The 19539-nt window shown below is 41.3% G+C and overlaps 1 protein-coding gene across 3 annotated transcripts in view; it reads right to left on the bottom strand.

The window, feature by feature from the left end:
* The window catches only part of HPCAL1 (hippocalcin like 1), a 125756-nt gene that overhangs the window by 83507 nt on the left and 22710 nt on the right, over positions 1 to 19539 (bottom strand). For 2 of the 3 annotated variants that reach the window (XM_054022824.1, XM_054022825.1), the window contains exon 2: positions 16780 to 16825. The exons of the other annotated variant lie outside the window; for it this stretch is intronic. The gene's annotated coding sequence lies outside the window, so the exon portion shown is untranslated. The remainder of the gene's footprint in view (positions 1 to 16779; positions 16826 to 19539) is intronic. 3 annotated transcript variants of the gene reach the window in all.

Here is a 19539-nt window from a genome sequence, read left to right as displayed (position 1 = left end):
CTTCTTATTCCCTTTTATGTCCCTTGCTAGGTATAACTCATTATGTATCTTAGCCGGTCTTATTTTATCCCTACAGGCTTGTGCTTTTGTATTCCTTCTTAGCATTTGGTCCATTTTCCAGTTTCTGCAGGATTCTCTTTTGATTTTTAGGTCATTAAAGAGCACCTGATAAGAGGCCAATATGGCTCTATTATTCTTCCTTCACATCGGGGTAGTTTGCAATTGTGCCTTTTAACACTATCTCCTTGAGAAAGTGCCAGCTCTGCTGAACTCTTTTTTCCCCCCTTAGATTTTCTTCTCAGGGACCTTACCTACCATTTCTCAGAGTCTGTTAAAATCTGCTTTTTTTAAGTCCATGATCCTTATTCTTCGGTTCTCCCTCCTTCCTGTTGCTGAAGGACTTGGGTCACTTTTCCTCACGGGAAGTTAACAGTCTGCTACAGATACAAAGAAGCCCTGCAAAGCTAATCCTCATTTCACCCTCTTCAATCTGCCTCTAATATGCCAAGAATGTAGAAAACATGAACTCTTTGGATAAACAGGCAAACTTGAAGATGCGTTTCAAGCACCTCCAGCTGTAAGTACTAGATTGCCATCTTCAAAGGGAAAATATTGATGGTGTTAGCACTAATATTGACAACTGCTACACCTGCCTACAGGGGTGGGAACAAGAGGCTTTTAAAATAGTATCTCGGGGGCTGGCTGGTCTCCTTAGAGCAGTGGTTCTCAACCTATTTACCACTGTGGGCTGCATATGTAGCTCTCAATGTGTTATGTGGGCAACCTCCACACAATATATACGCTACGATGTTACATGGGCCAGAACTGCGTGATTGGGCAGCAAGTGGCCCCCAGGATTGAGAACCACTGCCCTAGAACATGTGAGTGAGACTCTTTACTTTCTACCAGGATCCCATGCATTTTCTTGCCTCCAGATTTTTACATTAGGTAATCTAAACCTTCTACCTGGCATCACAACAATAGATCCTGTGGACCTACCAGAAGAATTGGCAGGTGGAAAGGTGGTGCTGGAGAAACTGAATGGAGAGGGAGGAGCGATAATTGGAACAAGGCAGAAAGGAGCAGTATTCTGAATGGTTCTCCAAACTGATCTTGCACTGGTACTGCTGTGTAAACAAATTAGTGTAGCATAGTGAGCAATAATGTTGAGGGAGGATCTTAACTGAATTACCAAATATATTTGTATGAGACGGGCAATGCTGTTTGAGTGAGGAGATAAGAACAGTTAAAAGAAATCACTAGCATTGAGAAGAGAGACCGATATTCTCAAAGCACCAAGTTTTTATTTACAGAAGATAAACCGAAAAAAATGTAAGCCCTGGAGATGGCCTGTCTCGGTGTGGCTTTGATAAAAGGCTCTTCATTTTGACTGTGGGCCAGTTATATTTCATTTCTGCAGCTCCACGGACTAAAAGAGCATTACAAATAATTAACAAAAACTGATTTTAGGTTTAAGCCTAGCCACTTGAAGGAATCAATAAATGCTGAGTGTGTGCATTAGAAACAAATTCTCTTTTCCGTATGTGACCAAAAAAATCCCTCACCGCCTCCTCTTTACTCAGCTTTCAGCTATTTAGCACCTAGAAAAACAGACCCTCTGGAAACCAAAGGGGCTCCTTCAAGATCTCAAAAGACAGGAGACATTTTAGGCAGAATGTGCAAAGCACCAGTGAAGCTAACTGAGGATTCCATGAAGTTCTGTGGTAAAATAGTAAATTCTACAGCATATTTACAGTCAGATTGTGAAGTACAAGAAACCAAAAGTTTAAAACCTCCTGCAAAATTCTAAAATTAAACTAAACTATTCAGTGTAACAAAAGTCAACCATCTGTTCAAACATTCAGGTTATATTTAACTTGACCCTTCTTCCTATTCTCATCTTCAGGCCCAAATACCACTCCACAATAATGGGAAAATATTACTTAAGCCACATCATTGTTACATGACCACTCTCTGGAGGCTTTTTTTCCAATAGAGGACTATCTGTAAGAGGCCTGTTCTTGGTAGAAACAGGGTAAGGAAGTGAATGGTGAGCCAAAGGTATCTGAAAGAACTGTAGTGTAATACAGGACTACCCTCCTAATCCAAAGATCTCAGGGAACAACTAAAGCCTTCAGATAACCAGGGCTTCAGATGAATATGGGGCACTAATGCATCAGGCTTTGACATTTGCATGAGGGCTTCATGGTACAACCTTCATGTGCTTTCAGTGGTGATTATATAAATTTCCTAGGGATTTAAAAAAAATAAAAATAAAATCTGGAGCTATTTGGCTAGAGAAATCATGGTCTGTGATTAAAGCATCGTACCAGGATATATAAGAAATATGGATTCAATTTCCAGCTCTGTCAGACTTGCTGTGCGATCTTTGGCTAGTCACACACTCTCTCTCCCCTATTCCCCATCAGTTAAATTGGGCTAAAAATACTCTCCTTCTCCTATCCATTGTCTGACTTGTCTATTTAGATTGTAAGCTCTATGTGTACAGTCAGTGCCTAACACAACAAGCTTCCCCTACCCCCATCTCATGCTACAATAATAATGTATTAAGACACCACCAGAATGCCATATCCCACCTCAGGAAGTCCATATGAGAGCACCTTCTCCAGGGAAGCTTAGAAGTGGAATAACAAATGAGGCAATGCTTCGGAAGTTTTCGATAACCAGTTAAGATTAGGAGGTACACATAGTACAGCCTGCCTTTGGAATGTTGCCAATACTTATACCAACTTCCCTGCATATGTGCAAAGTGTATGTTTATAAGGCTCACAATTAAGTCAAGCCAAAGGCAGGTTTTCCTGGAGCACTCACATGCCCTTCTCCTTGAAGAAAGATGGTCCAATGGTTAGGGTGCTAATTCAGGACTTGTGTGACAGACTAGGGAATTGAATCTGTCCCACTTCCTATGTGACCTCTTGTAGGATATGTCTACAGAAGCTGAGAGGTGCAATTCTCAGCTTAGGTAGATGTCCATGCACTAGCTGGATTTGCATTAGTGTGCTAACAACAGCAGTATGGCTGCAGGGGCATGGGCAGCAGCTTAGACTAGCTGCCCTAGTATAATCCCATCCAAGATCCTACAAACATATATAGGGATCTAACCTGAGCTGCCAGTACCACACTGCTATTTTTAGAGCACTAGCTTAAGTGGAGCTAGCGTGTGAACATCTGCTCAAGCTGGGAGTTACATCTCTCAACTCCAGCAGGGATGTACCTTTAGCTTTTCAGCGTCTCATCTGTAAAATGGGGATAACTGCACTCCCTGTCTCATAGGAGTGTTGTGACAATAACTGTGAGGCGCTCAGATTCTCTAGTGATATATACATAAAAACCCAAGATAGACATGACTACTTCCATGATGTATTTCAGCACTCTACATGCAAAGTATTTCAAACTGTAGAGCTCTAATATAATTTCCTCCCCCCTCAAAAAATAAGAGTATTTTGTTCCTTCCCCCATTCTCCTCGTAATCAAAAATGCCTAAAGCAAACAAATACCATAAAAAGCAAGCACACCCCCAAAACACCCCTTTCAGCAAGAGCCTGAAAAAGTCAGCAAAAGAGGTGAAAGCTGTGACCAGCTGACAAAAAGATTGTTAGAATGAAGACTTCTGCAACCTTAAATACAATTGTCACTACTATTCCTGCTAGAGTACCTGACACAAGGCAACTCTCAGTGCATTGTCAATTCTGATGGGACACGTTACAAATCTTTTCACAGAGCATCACTCAGCACAGTTGATGCCACAACTTGGTGGGAATATGTAAATAGAGTAGGTACCCTGCAGCTTGATACCAAGAAATCCCCTGGATTACCTATTTGGCTGACTGTCTTGAAATGCCCTTTTAACTAATTGGCTGAGGCATTTCCCAATGATTGGCTGTGCCCCTGGGAAAGGTCTTTGGCACTAGAGAAGAAGAGACATACACATCTGACCACCCAGGAGGATGGTTCCAGATGGGAGAAGAGGCAGGTCAGATGTTGCATTGTGGACTCTGTGTTCCCAGGCTGCAGGATGGAAGTGAAATTATGACATTCAAGGGGAAAAACATGAAGCAGTTATTAACAAACTTCAGGATCATCTTCTGTGGGGCAGAGCGGTAAAAAACCCTTAGCCCACTGCACTGAAGCACTCTATCAATATATTGGATAGTAGGGATGGAAGAAGAAAAGAAGTTATTATGTTCCAGGTTAGAAATCCACTTTGGTACAGGCATGAATATTTGGTATTGGTATCATTTCAAGAAAGTGGGATTATAATCAGTGAACTAATTTGGAAATGTTGCTGTTCATTCTTGTCTCACTAAAAACACTGCCTTAAAACCTATAGAGAGATTGGTAGTTTGACCTTTAGAAGGAATGTAAAAAGCACTGCAACAGAATCAGAGTATTTTCCAATTTGTAAAAAGCTAAGAGGCCCCTGTATAATTTGAAAAATAATAGCCTATGGAAATTATTTTATTGTAAAACTGTTTAGGTAGCTGCCATTAGTTTAAAGGCCCATTTCTGTTTAATGACTGCAGTTTCTCATTCTCCCAATACCATGTATCATAACTGTCATCACTAAGCCTGATTTTATGGAAGCCTCCAGCAGCATCATTATACTCAAGGGCCTGCTAGCATTTTCGTCATTAACCCACTTCTCTCAGATTTCAGCTTGTCTTTAGGGTAAATCTTAGGCTTTATTCAGACATTTAATTGCTGCACCTGTCTATCTTCTGCATAAGCAAAGCATGCATAATAATCCCTGTATTGCACCTGGTCATTCAAGAGCCTGTCCATATCAAGCCAGGCCATTAACAGGGGCTGGGAACATGTACACTACAGTTCATGTTTTAATCATGGTGGGGACAAGTATTGTGTCTTGTTCCAATGAAGTAGGAACTCTGCATAGGGTCCTTATTCTAATCCTCTTGCCCTTATATAAATCTATGGAACACCCACATCTTGAATACTGTGTACAGATGTGGTTTCCTCATCTCAAAAAAGATACACTGGCATTAGAAAAGGTTCAGAGAAAGGCAGCTAAAATGATTAGGGGTTTGGAACGGGTCCCATATGAGGAGAGATTAAAGAGGCTGAGACTTTTCAGCTTGGAAAAGAAGAGGCTAAGGGGGGATATGATAGAGGTATATAAAATCATGAGTGGTATGGAGAAAGCGAATAAGGAAAAGTTATTTACTTGTTCCCATAATATAAACTAGGGGCCACCAAATGAAATTAATGGGCAGCAGGTTTAAAACAAATAAAAGGAAGTTCTTCTTCACACAGCACACAGTCAACCTGTGAAACTCCTTGCCTGAGGAGGTTGTGAAGGCTAGGACCATAACAGGGTTTAAAAGAGAACTAGATAAATTCATGGAGGTTAAGTCCATTAATGGCTATTAGCCAGGATGGGTAAGGAATGGTGTCCCTAGCCTCTGTTTGTCAGAGGGAGGCGATGGACAGCAGGAGAGAGATCACTTGATCATTATCTGTTAGGTTCACTCCCTCTGGAGCACCTGGCATTGGTCACTGTCGGTAGACAGGATACTGGGCTGGATGGACCTTTGGTCTGACCCAGTATGGCCATTCTTATGTTCTTAACTTTCCAGTGCTACTGCTTCATCCTAGGTAACGCAAGGCATAAGAAAGGGGACTGGGATATCCACAATTAGAGGATTTTGTTTTTCCTTTGTAAGGTTTCCCTGTTTTGCCCATAAGTAGGAGGGGGCAGACTGGTTTTAAATATTCCACAAAACAATTTTCAAGACCCAATTAAGGCCTTGTTTATATTAGAAAGTTGCACCACTTTAACAGAGGTGAAGGTAAGCCGGTCCACCGCTAAGAGCCAGTACACAGCTGACCATACCAGAAGGGCCGCTGATGTGGGGGGCAAGAGGCACAGCTGCCCCGGGGCCCGGCAATGTAAAAGGGCCTAGCAGCTGGAGCTCCTGACCCTTTAAATCGCCGCCGTAGTCCTGGGGCTCCTGGCCGCTGCTACCCTGGTGCTCTGGCAGCGATTTAAGGGCCCTGGGGCTCCCGGCCACCGCTGCCGCCAGCGTGCCCGCAGCCAGAGCCCCAGGCCATTTAACTCACTGCTGGAGCCCCAGGCAGCGCGGGCCAGGCAGCGCTGAAGGGCTGGCTGGGGGAGTCTTCCCCCAGCCCCGCCCCTTCTGCCCAAGGCCCCGCCTCTTCTGGGGACCCAGAGCCGGCCCCCCCACCTTGCCCAGGGACCCGGTCACCCTGTGCACTGGTAAATCCATTAAGTTACTTTCAGCCCTGCACTTTAATTATACTGGTATAGCTGAAACACTACATCTCTGCCGCAGCATGCAGTTATATAGGTATAAAGGTACTTATACCAGTATAGCTATTCCTTCACAGAAAGGGAAACAACTGTACTGGTGTAAAGCACCTTTATATCAGTATAATTAATCAACCCTACAGCTTGTACTGATTGATTATTTTATTTACTTATTTTATTGAAATAGTTCTATCAATCATACCCATATCCCCAATAGTTCTAGTGGTACAACTTTCAAATACAGACCAGGCCTTAAGATGCTAAGTGACAAGAACATATTTCTCGATCACATCATTTACAAAACTCAAGTAACTATGAGCAAGAAAGGAAAAGACTAGAAAGGACTAAGTTTTCCACTGGAACAAACTGCACACTTTCTTATCCAGTGTAAAGAAATGTGTGTTTTGTCAAAGCACAGCAACCTTGAATGACCACTGACTAGCTGGAGCAAGTCTTCAGGAGCTCACATGAGCCTCTTGTTAAAAAGAGAGTGGACCTTTGAACACAGCTATGAATGTAAACAAGAATCTTAGTTTTCAGGGGAGGGGAAGGGTAGTACAGAAAATGCAAGCCAATGGCTAAAGTCGAAGAGATGAAGCAACTGGAGTCCAGTTCTTCGATAGGATGCTGGAAAAACCTATAACTCATCAACAAAAATGGTTAACTTTGTAATTAAGCCTCTATTTTCTTCAAATACAATCAGTGCATGAGTTTTCAAGGCAATTTAACATTATAGAAAGTACAGTAAAACCTCAGTTACAAACACCTCGGGAATGGAGGCTGTTCATAACTCTGAACAAAACGTTATGGTTGTTCTTTCAAAAGTTTATAACTGAACATTGACGTAATACAGCTTTAAAACTTTACTATGCAGAAAAAAATGCTGCTTTTTCTTTATTTTTTTTTTTAAAAAGCTCAGAAACAGTTTCCTTACCTTGTCAAAAAAAAAATTTATTTTTTTTAAAAACATTCCCTTAATTTTTTTAGTAGTTTATGTTTACCATAGTACTGTACTGGTTTTTTCTGTTTTGTTTTGTTTTTTTGTCTCCGCTGCTGCCTGATTGCATACTTCCAGTTCTAAATGAGGTTGTGATTGACCAGTCAGTTTGTAACTCTGATATTAGTAACTCTGAAGTTCTATGTATGAAAGGAGTAGAAACAAGACTTACTTTTCTATAGGGTGACACAGATTTATTAGATAAGGGTCAATGTTTCAGATTGGGGTAATTATATTTTTCAATCTGTACTTCAAAAACACTGATAATTTTTCTTCAAACCTTGCAGATATATTTCCTTTTGCCTTCAGTCCAAGTCTGGCAACTTTCAGATCCAACAAGCTTTCCAACTCAGTTATTCATAGATTTTAAAAGCAAAAAGGGACAATTTATAATCTTCTAGTTTGACCTCCTGCATAACAAAAGCCATAGATTTCATCCAGTAATTCCTTCACCTAGCTAAACAATTTGTCGTTATTAGGGAGTGGGATTAAAATAGGGCTTTATAAAGGAAGCTGTTTGCAACACTACTATGGAAAGTAACATTACTGCATCTTCATAATCTATTGATTTTATTATCAAGAAACGCTGTATAATGGAACCATTCTATTTCACAGACTGACCTCTGGCTCTGGAGTGCTTCAACCCCTATGACTATAATAATTTAAACTGCCTAAAGTGGAATTTGTGCTATGAAATCAAACTAAATGCAAAGCTTATCCAGATGGATACTGTCATTTAGAGTTCCTGGTTATTAAAGAGAGAGCTGAAAAGATTCCATTCTGATGTTTCTACTCCCACTTTAGATTAAGAACAGAAGACAAAAAGTAGTAATAAAAGCTAAACATTTTGAATGGCATGAGGCTTTGTAAATTCTTGCATTTACAAACAACAAATTGTGGGCCAAATTTGACCGAATCATGTTCGCTTAAAGCCATTAAACCTAGTGAACAAAATTTTCCAACTTGTATATTGAAAGTTAGGTGCCTAAATATACATTTTAGGTGCCTAAATTCAGGCATGCAAGGTTAGAAATTTTGGCCAGCAGTTCTGATGAGAGTTGAGTGAAGAAAGGGAATTCTATTTCATGGAGGATTTTAATATTTCAAAATTTGATTTCATTCTTATTTCAAACACTTCAAATTTTGGAATTCTCCAAAATGGGAAAGCCCTGGGAGTCCACGATTCCAGGGCAGTCCACCTGGCAGGCTGCCCTGAAGTCACAAACCCTGAAAGCCCTGGGGTCCTCAATTCAGGGGCCGCCCGCCCGCATGGCAGGCTGCATCCAGAGCTGCAGACCCTGGAAGCCGTAGGAAACCAAGCTACTGAAGAGCTGCAAGAGCTCGGAAGCCCTGCTCTACATCAAGCGAGCTTTAGAGGAACCTAGGAAACTGGGAGCCTGGGCTTCCAGGCTCTTGACTCCCCAGCATGCTACCAAATGACAAGCTGGCAGGAAACTGCAGAGCATTTCAATTTAGATGAATCTGTATTCACAGATGGAAAATTTTCCACCAGCTCTAATGTTAATGGCTTTCAAGGAAATTGTTCAGTCAAATCTTTCAAACAAATGTGGCCTGATTTTCCAAAGTGTGGTCCCTCTGATGCATCTGGCATTGGCTAATCTCGGAAGACGGGATATTGGACCAGACAGGCCACTGCTGGTACTGCTATTCTTATGTTAAGGTTATATTCCAGCAGCTCCTGTTAACTTTACTGAGCCCATTTTCAAAATAAGCAACTTTTTTTTTTTTTAAACACACAAATAAAAGGGGGGGGGGGAGAGGGGATTTAATTTATTTATTTTTGGTAACTAGCTTTAAATTGCCTAAATCTAAAAAACTCAGCCACAGTTCATACATAACTTCTGTCCAGGTTTCTTTAGTTTCCTTTCCTTTGCATTAATGACAACAATTGTTTTCTTTTGAAATCTGAAAGTTCTATATTGTTTCATGTGACAGGTCAGCCACGTCAAGAAATTATGGAAGTCAGCGGTCAGTTCTGCCCATAGGAATATTGTCAGACCATCAAAGTCAATCTGACATACTATTTGTAGACAGCTCTTACTGTATTTCCCCAAGCAGGATTGACCTCAGCTACCGGGCATGGGCATGCATTTCTTTTTCTCAGGATACAAGCTATTATATAGTGATAACAGTGATGAACATGATGGAGGTTATCATCAAGAAATTTAGAACCTGATCCAAACCCACTGTAGTCAAAGGAAAGACTCCAAGGACTTCACTGTGATTTGATCTGCTCCTTAAACATGCACCTCATTTTATATTTTGACTAATCAGAGTCAAGACTTGTTTGTCTGAATTAGTCAGGTAACTCCATAAACATACAGATGCATAAAACCTCTACTAGATACAGTTCTAGGAGTTAAATATCAGGGAGTAGCCATGTTAGTCTGTATCCACAAAAACAACAAGGAGTCCGGTGGCCCCTTAAAGACTAACAGATTTATTTGGGCATAAGCTTTTGTGGGTGTGGTTGCCCAGATAACTGGATAATACGGCCATGTATTAATATAGTCTGAATGTGTCTCATTCCATTACAGTCCTTCTTTCTCTACACATCCACATGTTTAAAAGGAAAAAACCCCAAACAGAAACTGTTGCAGTTGATCAGTTTTAGCTGATCATCTCTACAAGGGTAATACGATTTCGAGTATGGGACCTGATGCTACCACCTTACTTCATGTAAGCAATCTTTACTCACACAAGTAGCCCCATTAAAATCAATGAGGTTATCTGTGAGCATTTAAGTGTTGCAAGATTGCGTCCTGTGTTTCCATGCACCATCATACATAGTGATGAGAAAATGCTGTACCACAAGCCAAGTATGACTATTTTGTTCCAAAACTGGCCAATACGGTTTAGGTTGTTATGGAAAACAAAAAAAAGTTTAGCTACTCACTACTGAAGGAAAAAGAGTGAGCTCATGACTAATCTTTTCAGTTCTTGGTACTGACAGGATTTATACAGCCATACTGATTTTTATAAAAATAGTAAATCGTATTACCTCTATGCTGCAAGACCAAAGATGCACAATGATACCTTAATACAGATTAAATAAAAATAGCACTACCTGAGTCAATCTGAGGATGATAATGCTTTGTAATCCCACACTATTAAAGGATGAACATTTGTATAGCAGTGAATCAACATGAGATACTTGCAGTAGGATACAATTCTTTTTTTGTTTCTTGTACTATACCAACATTCATGCAAAATTTGGAAGGAAGGTGTGTGTAGTAGGTTCAGAATGTGGAGAAGAAAAGCACTGCTGTTAGAGAATGCCAAGCTCAGTATCTCCTTTCACTTCTGAAATATTAGTCCATAATTAATTTTTCAGCAATACTACTGATATATTTACATTTCAAGCAAGGTTGTCTCTGAATTAGTGCTGTTATCTTTTAAACACTCACTGAATAAAACTAAATTTTTAGAGCTTTTTCAGCATTGGAAAGATCAAGAAGTTTCCAGGAGTTGATACTGCAAGTCCCTTCATTAAAGTGAAAAATATGAAGCATACCTGAGGTGTTGCACATCCATCCTAATTAAAAAAATAATTCTTGAATTATTCAAGGAAACATGCAAAAATGTGATAAATATTAAGTACAATACGGAAGAACTTCAATAGTGAAAATATTAGCAAAACTGAATTATACAATGAACATGAAGAAATGAGAAAGACAAAAAAGCAAGAAGAATGAAGGGAAGGAAAGAAGCTGGGTACAGGAAGAAGCAGAAATATGAGTAAAAATACATTCTTCATTTAGTAATATAAGACAGGAATGGTCCCAAGATTAAATTGGCCTAATTACTTTGTAATATAGCAGATGGCCAGGTCTGTTATAGTTAAGGTTTATCTATACACATTACTCTCTTACGCAATATTCTTCACTTCAATGGTAGTGTGATCCACTTGTTTATGTTAGGCTTTCAGTACTTAATTTATCCATGTTGGACATCCAGCTCTTGTAGTTACTACCAAAAGGCGGCGAGAGATAAATGCCAAAATTGAAAGTCAATGGAATTCTCTTTTACAAAAATTTGTGGTATATTCTTTATCTTTTTATCAGCTGAAAGGCAAAATGTAGCACAAGCTGCATTGCCACATGGAGGAGGAGGCGGTGCCTTAGGGCATGTCTACACGTACAGCACTGCAGTGACGCAGTTGCACCGCTCTCCCATAGGCATAATAAAACCATCTCTATGAGCGGCAGATGCAATGTCAGCGGGAGCAGCTCTCCCACTGACAGCACTGTCCACATGGTGCTTATGTCGGTGTAATTTATGTCGCTCGGGGGATGGTTTATTCTCACCCCTAAGCAACATAAATTCTGCAGACATAAGCTGTAGTGTAGACATAGCCTTATACACCTAAGCCAGTCATCTGGCTGACTTGAACTGGGGTCTGAGCTAAGAGAAATCAAAGGGAAAGAGACACCACAAAGTGCAACTACTGAAGAATGGAGTTTGCCAACTGTGTATCACAATGGGAAGCCCAAAATAGGGGAGGAAATCTGGCAAGAAGAGGAGATAATTATCTTTGTTCTAGCATTACCACAGAGTAAAGTAAAGGTGAAAAAAACTGTTCATGATGGGGAATGAGTGGGTAGCATTAAAAGAGGTGCTCTGGGTCCACCACCTTTTAGGGCTTTGGGAGAAAGCAGGCACAAATTAATCTAGCTGTCAGTAAACAAGGGACCATGTTAACTACTGCAGACTCAGAGGTCATGGACTGAATGGGCAAGGAACTATATTACCTTCTCATCTCCAGAAGTTCCCCACAATCCCAAATCAAGGAAGAGGAAAATTAGGAAGAATCAGAAGTTGCACTGCATAGGGTGACCAGGATTTAATCCTCAAGCTAGGGAACAATGTTTGTAGGGAATAAGAGTTCAGAAACACTCAGGAGGGTTTGGGCTGCTAAACAGGCATATTAGGGTTCAGGGCACACTCAGGGCCATGCGACTACTTGGTAGGTTAAATGGCACTCCCCTTCCTACAGGTCCCACCTTTCCCCCCCACTTTATGCTTTAGCACAGTCTAAATTATTTGCTTTTCTGCTGCCTCCTCCTTTCTGATTCCATCACACTAGGGGAATATATAGTTACAGTGTGGCTGGGAGTTGAGGTACAAAGACAGATGTGAGGGAGGAGAGTGAGCAGAGACAGAGAAATAATAGGGGCTGTGCGGACAGGGGGAACAAGTTGTACTGCACGCCAGGAGGAGATGGGTAAAAAGACAACTTAATATAGAGGAGCTATCCAGCAGGAGTAGCTAGATTGGCAATGGCCAGTTTTTAATGAAACTGGGTGTTGGGGTGCAAAAAAAATCCCACACAACTTCCCAAAAAACCCAGACTCAGGAGCACTGACTGCAATTCGAGATAATTCCAATACAACCAGGGTACCTGGTCACTCTACCCTACCATTTCCTGGGCTGTAGATAAAGGGTTTTATTTCCATTACTATTACTGTCAGTCCTGTGATATTTCATGGGTAAGAAGTCAACCTAATACCTCATACACCCTTCCATTTGGTGGAGTTTTCAAGATATAGGGGCATCTTTAACATCCCTTTAAGATAAAGACAGTTCAGTTTTTGATTAAAGTGTTTAGGAAAGTCGGTTTATTGCCCGGATAAATCTCTCTTGCTCTGGATTCTGCAACCACTTTTAGACTTCTAGTTCTATCATTCTGAATCCAAGAACTTGCTAGTTCTGGCTGTAGGTTTCAGTGCTGAACCGGAGATCTTTCTCCATACACTGTGGAACTGGAAAAGACTGGTTAAACCAAGCAGCCCATTTACCTGCCAGAAAAAAATTGCTTTCTGTGATGTTTGCAGTGTTTTGTCCTTCAGACCTCACAGTATTAGATCTGCCCAATACCACCTCCACAACAGTGTATGCACACCACTGCCTCATGCCCTTGTCCTCTCTCAGCCACTCATTCGTGTAGATTATAGCAATTCCTTCCTCTACCACCTCTGAGCATCACTCTCACCAAGTCTCCAGTCTATTCAGAATAACGCTGCAAATATGCTCACCAACAAGAATACACACTACCGCTTTCCCCACATCTCATCCATAGAATTTGGGAGATTTCTGTCTCCTGGATTTCAAAACCCTTCGTGGCTATGCCCCTCAATCTACACTATATCTGATCTCATTCTCCCAATATCTTCACTTGCTGCCATTGATCTGCCTCCTCTCAGATCCCAACCCAATCTACTCTGTTCGAGGTTGATCTCCTGCACCAGCTATGCAGCTCACCAATCCTTAACCACCACCCCCCCCAAAAAAAAACCCAAAAGAGCTTGATACTCACCTTATCGACACTATCAACAGCAGCTGTTGGTTTCCCACACTGGTGGTTATCAGTTCCCTAGGCATCTCCTAGTCTATTAACCCCCCCATCCCCCAACCCCATCATATCTAGCGACCATTGCAATGTCTGTGCATTGTGAGACATTCGCATGAATGACATGCAAACATTATTACACCAGAATAATCCATCACACCTTACATACACAGGTTGTAAATATAGGCAGGACACATGACAGAGTCTCATTGCATTCCTGTTTATACCTGATATCGTGCCTCTGTGAAAGCTCAAGTCACATGGAAAAACAGATTCTAAAAACAATTCATAAATTAAACCAGAAGGGCCCAATTTTAAAACATTAAGTGTGTCATGTTTCGAGCATCACAAATCTATTTCTGGAGGTGTATCATGCTATCATTAAGCTTCTTGCACAACACAATTAAACCTTGTGAAAACCCTGTAAGAACACCTGCAGCATCATGTAATGACAGATTGTTCACCCCATAAATGCCAATTAAATTACAGTTCTAAAACTGTCAGTTTTATTCAGAAAGCTATTCGCCAACACAAAAATTGAAGTTGAAAAGAGTTTAAAGTAGGGATTGAAAAACTTCTAGCTGCAAGATTACATATGCATCATTTGGAATGTATTTTATTAACTCAGTACTCATTAACTGGATATTTACTGGTATGTCAAACCAAATTATAAGGTTACAGTTTGCAGTATGCAGATGTATTTTATTTTATTCTGAAAAAAATACAAAGGTAGAACTTCGTTAGTCAAACTTTGCACAGAGAGCACATCAGTAAAATTCTAATACAAAGCTGCACAAATGCATGACTTAACACTGCACAATGGAAGTCTTTAAAGTCGAGAAATACAGAAGGAAAGGTTCCTATACCAATGTTAATTGAGCTGTTCTGCTCACATAGGCCCCAATTCAGCACACATTTTAACCACATGACTAACTTTAAGTGCATAAAGAGTCCCAGTGGGACTACTCATTTGCTTAAAGACAGGCATATGGTTAAGTAGATTGCGTGCTATGGCATAGGCCCTGATTGAACAATCTGGGAAGCACATAAGCACATGATTAAGTACTTCCCTGAATTGGGACCATAATTTTTTTCCTATTGAAACATTCATCTTAAGATATTACTGTTTAGGCTATACAACATATACATTGCACACTTCAATTTGGTGAGTTACTATTGCTTTAGGACACCACCAACTCAAAATTTGAACTTTTTTCCAAATTGAATAAAGTAATTTCAGGTACTACTTAGGTCTCTGAGACCCCCACAAACTTTCGGGGGCTTACAATATATTTCACCTGCCATGTTTTTCCTATATCCTGTAGCTTGTGAAAATCCTAAATAAAGAACAGGAAAAATTAACATTTTCAAAAGCACCTCAGTGACTTAGGAGCCCAAGGGCTGGTCTATATTGAAAGCTGTACCAGTGTAATTATGTCAGTGAGGGGTGTGACTTTTTGCTGATATAGTTAGTCCAGTAAAAGCCCTAGTATGGACACAGTAATACCAGTATAAAAAGTGCTTTATACTGGTACTACAGTTCCCAAACCAGAATAAGCTATATTGGTATAAGCACTTCTATATTGATATAACTGTGCTCACACAGAGGAGTTGGGAGAAGAGGGGTTTGCTGCTTCAACTACACACATATCCATAAAGGTTATGGTGTTAGCCATAGGAGATGTCTACTTAGACTTAAGCCACAAATTCAAATCCTAGCAGGCTTGACTCAGTCCTTTGTCCTATGTAAGAAATTAGGGTGTCATGCACCATGTGTGTGGGGGGATGTCTTTGTAAAAGAATTTAATTGATGTCCTGTCTGTTCTGCATGGACAAATTTAATGGCTCTTTATTAAGAGTAGTTTTCAGAGTAGCAGCCATGTTAGTCTGTATCCTCAAAAAGAACAGGAGTACTTGTGGCACCTTAGAGACTAACAAATTTATTAGAGCATAAGCTTTCGTGGGCTACAACCCACTTCTTCGGATGCATATAGCATTAAGAGTAGGGGTTCTTGGCAGAAATTCACCCCCTCCAACATGGGCACACAAAATATTGTGCAGCATGCTATGCAAAAGAGGTGGCTGCATTTCAGTTGTGCTGTGTGTGGACAGTCGTGAAATACACTGGGATCTTCTGTAATGAAAAAGATATTTATTTTACAGAAGGGGAGGTAGTCCAGAAAATTAACTGAGGTTGAATGCCCCAGGCCTTTTAATCTGAACACACGATCGCTTTAATAGCTTGTATCCTGTGCACTGGGGAAATGAAACTAAAGAAACTTCCTGAGCAATTAATGTGTAATGATATAATTGTGTTAATCTTATTGGGAAAAATTTAGCATTGAAAGGGGAAATGCAGTAGCAATAACTACACATTTATCCAGGAACAGTAAGAGACTACTACTGACCAGATCCGCAACTGGTAGCTACACTGATTCACACCAGTTTAAGAGCTGGCTCTTGCATGTGCACAATGTGGTCACATTAATATTTCTGTAGGAACCTTACTTACCTTTTCCCATTTGCTGAGTATTTTAATGTTTCGTTTACCTAATTTTAACTACATAGAGACACATGGCATACATGAGTATGCTATGAAGACATAAGTCACATTAATCAGAGGCAAAGTGAGTTATTCCGAACTTTAAAATTCCATTCTATTCTATTCTATTTAAATAGGTTAGTTATGTTCTCAAGGAAGTCGTCCTTTGAAATGGAAAGAAGGACTTTGCCCTCATGGGGCAGCATAGACTATTAGCTCTGAATACAATCTAATTTGTACAAATTTCCCCCACTGGAGATAAATTAGCTTAAAAAGATAAAAAACTTAATTACTGAATTCTCAAGAAATTCATTCTGGTGTGAAGATAAAAGTTTTTAACACTGATGTAAAGACCAGACTTGTCCTTCAGTTCAACAATTAAAGCATCCTGACCATAAGTGTGACCCCAAATTTGGCTCAATGCAGAGGATTAACACTTGCCGCAAGCCAAGTTTTGAGGCTTACATTTTCTGTTCTTTAATATCATTGGGTGCCTTGAATGGGGCAGAATCTGGGGGGGGGGGGGGGGGGGAAGGAGGGGAGGGAGAAACAACAACCCTTACCTCTTATTTTGAATCTCCTCAGAGCAATTCAGATGCATTCACTTGCCTGAAAGAAAAAGCATAAGACATACATAATGTACCTAGAGTTTTCCCCCAAGTTACAGTCTTTGGGACAAATCTTGTTTGTGGCCATCCTGTGGACATCTCTTGGGTCAACAGGGCTGCACAAATGTAACAGAGAACAAAATCTGGCCCTTAGTGTGAAAATTATGAGTATTTTTCAGTAGTCACTCCAAATTCATACAGCAGAGGTGGGGAACCTACAGCCCGTGGGCTGGATTTGGCCCGCTGCTTCGTTTCAGCCGGCCTGCAACAAGTCTCGGCGCCGTGGGCCAGAAACCCCGAGCCTCGGCCCCCCGCCCCTCACCTCTTGGGACTGGAGCCACAAGTGCCGGCTCACCCTGCTGCGGGGGACAGCTGGGGTTGCCAGACTTAAAAATTTGGTCAGCTCAGCGCAGCTCCCAGAGGGGGCTGGCATGTCCCTATGGCCCCTAGGCAGAGGGGCCATCAGGGAAGTTTTGTGCACTGCCCCCCACTGCCAGTGCTGACTCTGCAGCTCCCACTGGCCAGGAAACACGGCCAATGGGAACTGTGGGGGCGGTGCCTGCGTGCACCAAGCAGAGCCCCCTGGACCCGCTGCCTGGGTGGCGCGGAGCCTGCCTTAGTCCCACTGCCTCACCGACCGGGAGCTACCTGAGGTAAGCGTCCCCTGGCTGGAACCTGCACCCCAAACCCCCTGACCTAGGTCCAAACCCTTCCCACACCCCAACTCCCTCCCAGACCCCACAACCCCAATCGCACCCCAACCCCCTGCCCCAGATCGGAACTCCCCCCTGCACCCAAACACCCTCCCAAAGCCTGCACCCCGCACTCCCACCTCCTACCCCAGCCCTGAGCCCCCTCCCGGAACCCAAACCCTGCATCCCAACCCCTTGCCCTAGCCCTGAGCCCGCTCCCTCACTCCAAACCCCTTGGCCCTAGCCTGGAGTCCCGTCTCACCCTGTAGCCTAGGGGAAGCCTGAGCCACCCCCACCCCCACCACCGACTGATGTTTTCTGTGGGTCAGTGGTCCCTGATAGAAAAAAGGTTCCCCACCCAGGCATAGAGCTATGAGACTTTACAGCCTAAATGTACATTCTATTTGTCCTGAAATACAGAAAACTGCTAGGGAATTGATCAGTATGTAGATTTCTCTTATTGTGCATATAAAAAAAAAAAAAAAAAGAAAAACAAACCCTCAATTCTACTGGCCTTCAAAGTCCATTTACACCATTCTCCCTGCTTGATAATGTTATATGTTCTTCAGAAAGAACGAGTCAATTTTAGCTTAAAGAAAAATCCCAACATGCAAGCATTGGTCTTGAACCGCCAAATATTACAATTTATCCAGATCTAGGAGTAGGAGAAAGGCAACCGAACTACATGGACACCAGTTTAGTTTTCTGGAGCCATTAATAATGTTATGAAAGATTAGAAATGGCTTCTCTTACAGTCCGTTATCTTACTTCAACAGAACAGAGAATACTACTACTTTGGATCTCTGCAGGGCCTGCCAGTCAAGGATCCTAAAGCTCTTTACAAACATTAATACAGAGTTTTTAACCCAGAAAAAGAAGTGTCAAAAGACTCCAGGAAGTCCACTAGGAACTTTGCTATTACTATTGATTTTACATAGAAGGTGCTCAGATACTACAATGAGGGGTGGCGGAATAAAACCCTTAGATAATTAATTTAGTTTCAACATCCCTCTGGGAGCAAGTATTCCCATTTTTCAGATAAGAAAATTTGAGGGTCAGGTGAGTTTATAAACCAAATCCAGCCCCCACTAAACTCAACGGAATGACTTCAAGTGGGAGTTAAATCAGGCCTTAAATTACTTTCCCAAAGACACAAAGTCAGTGGCAGAGGAGGAAACCAAAACAGCTCATCTGACTTAGTCATGTGCTTTTGCCATAGAACTATCCTTCCTCCCCCACTTACTGTAACAGTGTAAGTTACAGAATACTGTATTTGATCACTTAATTAATAACTTTGAATTAAAAGCTATTTCCTCCTCCTGGATTAGAATATACACAAGTGTGTGTGTGTGTGTGTGTGTGTGTGTGTGTGTGTGTGTGTGTGTGTGTGTATTCCCCCACCTCCACCCCCATTTTAAAGGGTTTTCAGGAGAAGTACTGGACATTGTTACCTAAAATCATAAGTCCTGGCTCCAATCCTAAAGAGCCTAGTTTAGCTGGGCTGGAGAAGTTAGTCTGTATATTTAGCATGAACCATTAAATCTATTGTCAATGAAAAGGGAGGTATAACTGAATTAGCAGAAGCAGCTTATGGCAGAAATTTAATTACGAGGCAGAATTAAAGGAAGATAATCAATTTTTGGAGGCTGGACAAGAAAGCGTTGTTAGATTTCTAGTCCACCATTTGCCTCAATACTAGTGTCAAGTTACCAGTCTGATGGTTCTACAGAATCATTTTTAGGGTTATCCCTAATAAGAGGCCGTACTGACAGACTGAAGGAAAGAAGAAAGTAACATGATGAATGACCCCTTGATGTAGTTCCTACCACACTTTGCTATATAGAGCTGGTGGAATGCAACCAATTCATCCCAAGTCACACACATGACTCAACCTGAACATAGCCAAAGATCCCTTTAAATTCTAAAACGCTTATTAACTAGTAATCCTATCTTACACACACACACACACACACACACACACACAAAGACAGAATCCAAGGTCTTCAACATTAAAAGTCCAAGT

The sequence above is a fragment of the Malaclemys terrapin genome, chromosome 3 (assembly GCF_027887155.1).
Source record: "Malaclemys terrapin pileata isolate rMalTer1 chromosome 3, rMalTer1.hap1, whole genome shotgun sequence".
Classification (NCBI taxonomy): domain Eukaryota; kingdom Metazoa; phylum Chordata; order Testudines; family Emydidae; genus Malaclemys; species Malaclemys terrapin.
This window is presented reverse-complemented; position numbering and strand designations above follow the sequence as displayed.